The sequence below is a fragment of the Anneissia japonica genome, unplaced genomic scaffold, assembly GCF_011630105.1.
Source record: "Anneissia japonica isolate Jap-2015-1 unplaced genomic scaffold, ASM1163010v1 scaffold287738_len211916_cov219, whole genome shotgun sequence".
Taxonomy (NCBI): Eukaryota; Metazoa; Echinodermata; class Crinoidea; order Comatulida; family Comatulidae; genus Anneissia; species Anneissia japonica.
The window spans coordinates 1-4,357 of record NW_022718514.1 but is presented as its reverse complement, the minus strand read 5'-3'; the positions used below and the strand labels follow the sequence as shown (position 1 = coordinate 4,357).

The 4,357-nt window shown below is 32.9% G+C and overlaps 1 long non-coding RNA gene across 1 annotated transcript; it reads left to right on the top strand.

The window, feature by feature from the left end:
• Positions 1 to 289: 289 nt before the first annotated feature.
• Positions 290 to 3,280, top strand: LOC117110544. The gene is made up of 3 exons (XR_004445716.1): positions 290 to 338; positions 2,286 to 2,334; positions 2,530 to 3,280. It is a non-coding gene; the product is annotated as an uncharacterized LOC117110544 (long non-coding RNA).
• Positions 3,281 to 4,357: the final 1,077 nt, after the last annotated feature.

Genomic DNA, 4,357 nt, shown 5'->3' with positions numbered 1-4,357 from the left:
CACCTCTCTCCTGAGTTTAATATCTGATATCAATAACGTAGGGCCAGTTTGTGATGTGGGTTCACATCAAGCATGCATTACGCCTAATGTCGTTAGCTTATTAGAGATTGAGTTCGAATCATATAGAAGTGGTGACCCGTATGTAGTTTGAAAAAAGCATAGGCATTTGTTCACACCCATTACATTTCTAGGGGGTTTAAAGTCCTTGTTACTAATACACAACGGCAAAATTCGGTCGTAGAGCTACGAAATAATCAGCTGAAAGGGATAGCAGTGCCAGGATGCCGGGAACACTCAACTTCATCGAAATTAAAGTTGCTTTTAGTACTCTTTGACAAGTAAGTATAAGCTATTTTAAGGATATTCATATTATTCAAGAAGGTGGTTAAATTCGTTTTGTAATGTAATGTGGTTGGATTTATATAGCGCTTTATACCGAAGTCTCAAAGCGCTTGAGTTGTTGTCTAGCTCGCTTTCGTTTTAGTGGTAAACATCAAGTTTGCTGACCGCGAGTATGCAACTGAGGCCGAGTTCTATGGGTTTGGCGCAGCAGGAACGGTTTAGGTTTTCATATTCTTGTTATAATCCTGAACAGATAAAGATAATGACCGTGATTCTTTTTTTTGGGGGGGGGGGAGCAAACAAATGTTGATTTGACGTCTGTATACGCGCGTCTTGTAATGTTTCCTTGAAACCCACCCTCGAAGAATGGATGAAGATGTACAGTAAGTATAACTGATTGGCTTACAGTAAACCTTCAAACTAGCGTAATATAGCAACATTCAAACTCCATCTAATTTAACGAAAATAATTAATTACTTAATTAGGCCATTTTGAAAAATAATGTTCTCTGAAGGTTAATTAAGGATTTGCAGTACACTGTGGTTAATGTGTTATAGGTTGTAAAAACTATATTGACACTGTGGTTAATGACGTGTTATAGGTTGTAAAAACTGTAATGAACAAAAACAAATTTTCGAATAAAAATCTTTCGCTTGGCATTTGGAATTAGTCATTTGTGAAACAAAATAATAGGCCGGCTATGTCAAGTGTTATATTGAACAGAGATGGATTCAAGGGGGAGCAAAGGCCCCAACCCCCTAATTTTTTTTCAAAATTATAAAACAAATGGAGAAAACAGAATAGGCTGTTTTAACAGCCTACTCAAGATCCTATCATTTTTCTTTTAAAAACCTTCTCACAGTTTCGTAAACAACAACATATAATCACACCAAAAAATAAAAATGGCTACACTTAAATAAGGTACTCTGTCCCCGATCGGAGATGCAGTGATCTTTGTCTGATTATTATTATTATTATTATTATTATTATTATTATTATTATTATAGTTATTATTATTAGGCCTATTATATAGACAGCGAGAGCTCGCATGTTCGAATCCCGTAAGGCATTTTATTACACAAAATATTTATTTGATGATGTGATATGCGCTCTATAAGTCGACCATTATTATTATTATATTATATACATAAACGTAAAGAAATAAGTCGACCATTATTATTATTATATTATATACATAAACGTAAAGAAATACGAAAATGAAACGATTGCATACGTTGACATAATAGAGACATAACATTCATTGAAGACAAATATTTCGGACACGCATGTGTCCTTCAACGTTACACTTATATCGCTGAAGAAGGACACAGGGGAGTGTATATATGATGGTAGGACACGTAAAAAAGAGTGTTAATATTTTTCCCAGATCTGTGCACACACCTGGGCGGTAAATTGTTGCAAACATTTAGTCCTTACTCAAATTAGTATCATGACGATAAATCAAATATGGGGGTTCTTATATTTTGTCTGAAATCTATAGTTTAGCATAAAAATCGGTCGGAGGGCCAAAGTGAATTTTTGATATTTATACACCAAGGGTCGCCCCCAAACTTGAGTTTCAAGTGTGCTTCTAAAATCCTCCAAGCACTGCTTTTAAATCACTTTTTCGTGGCCGGCGGGCCGCACTTTGCGCACCTGTGGCTTAAAACATGGTGAATCGAAGAAAAAAAAACTTTGCCACGAATATTGTGAACACCCTGTTCATATGTAATTTAGCTTAACTATGCAAATTACGGGTTAAAAAATATAGGGTTTAGGGTTTTTAGAGCAGTTAGTCGAAAAGAAACACTTTTTTTTTCTAAGCACCTGCCTAAAAGATTTTGATTTAATATGGAACTAAAATTAACTTTTACTTTATTTATTTACAACAACCTGATTATAAGCATTCTTCTGTCATATTTTGATCATTTTTATATTTGCAGGCCCAAGTGATTTGCGGACATGATGGTGGTAATGTTGTCAGTAGATAGTGTAAGTAGGCCTCTCTGATGGCACTTTTCATGATTACAGTACTGTAGGCATAGAGATATAATAAGAATACAATAAAAATATAATAGCTCAATGATTATAGTACAGGAACATTTGTTAATTCTATATACATCTAATCTGATACATTTTTGTCATGCATAATCTTTTGAAGACTAGTTTGAAACAAATTCTTTTCAGTGTTTGCTAGTATATTTTGTGTTACTGCTGCTGATATGTATATCTAATATTAATGGTAAGTTGTGTGAATTATTTCATTACTTGTGCAAGATTTTACATTTCTGTTCTATCATTTGCCATCATTCTAAACTTTTCTGCATCACTTAAAGATGTACTACAGGGCTTGAGGTAAACAAAATATCAAAATTTTAATTTCACATTTTAACAGTTTAATTTATATATTTAAGTAACTTAAAATGAAAGTTAGAATCCTATCAATTCTAGACAGTTAATAAAACTGTATTCTTTGAACATTGATCTTTAAATTGGCTGATAATCAATAACAACCCTAGCTCTGTATTTGTTTTGGGTGTTTCTCTGTGATACAGAATAATGTAATGATGCGTAGGTGACTTGTTATCTTATCTAATTGTTGTTAATTTGAATGCGGGAAGAATCCACATCAACTCTCGACAGTTAAATAAAGAGTATTCTTTAAACATTGATTTTAAATTGGCTGATAACAGTAGCAGGTCTAGCTCTGTATTTATTTTGTGTGTGTTTTTTGTGATACAGAATAATGTTTATGCTTGCTATCATATAATAGATTGTTAGTGTATAATGTTATAGCTATCTTATTTTGATTGCAGTTAGTGTATATAATGTTATAGGGTCCACATCTATAGCACTTCTGTAGACATAATGATATATTGCAGAGTTCAAAATAAGAAATTAAAAGAACAGGGCTTAAGCTGGCACCATGTGAAATAGGGTTGATATCGTAAATTTCGCAGTACATCAAATGTCTAAGATGTTATTGAAAATTCCTATTATTTTACTCCATTTGAAGCTATACAAGTAACAAATAATCGATTATTGAAATAACTTTGCAGGCGTGCCTTAATATCCTGTGTTCTACCGTTGTTCAATTATTTTAGACTTGCTTCAAATATTTCTTTATTCAGCGCTTTTGGCCCTCCGTTAAATGACTCCCAAAATCATAAAATGTTCATATCTTCGCTTATTTTGCTTTACCTGCTCTGAACATATTGTTGTCTGTTACACTGTTAATTTCTTATACTGATGTGTGTTTTTTTAATTGTTTGTGTACAGGGGCGGATCCAGAAGTTTTGGTTAGGGGGGCTATATGTATATGTGTAAAGTGCCTCCAAAACAACATTTATTTCCGTAAATGTTAAACAATATTTATAGTAAATCATTATTATAACAAGATTATATGTAAATAAATTAATAATATGAAAAACGATTAACTAGGATCTTTAATGGCAGATAAAAATATCTTTTCACGTAGGATACTTACAGAAACAACGTAATTTAAATAAAAATATTAAAAAGGCAAATTATACGCCATGCTTAAAATATTGGAACCACGCTTCAAAAAAATATTAATGCAAATGCAAGGTCAATAAACAGACTTAGCGTGTCACTTGCTATGTACTAAAATAGCAATTGTTAGTATCCACCCTTTTGAATTTTGTGCACCACCCTTAAAATTTTGAGGACATTTTCTGAAATTTCACCATTCTTTAAAAATCCTGGTGAAAGGGTTCCATGGGGAACATAAGACAATGAAGAGGGTGAAAACAGTTCCATAATAAAAATACTGACAATGTTAAGGAGAACCTCAGACGACAAAAGAATTCCCCTTAAAATATGTTTTAAATGTTTAGTAGCGTATCCGACGACAAGCAATCAAGAAAAAACCAAACTGGAACAACTCTCTCACGAAATGTTTAGTGTATCATACAAACGTTTAAATACCTGCTAGTAGAGTCATTTTCATGAGATCCGTGACTAATTTTAGGATACCTTTGTTTCTCGATGGATT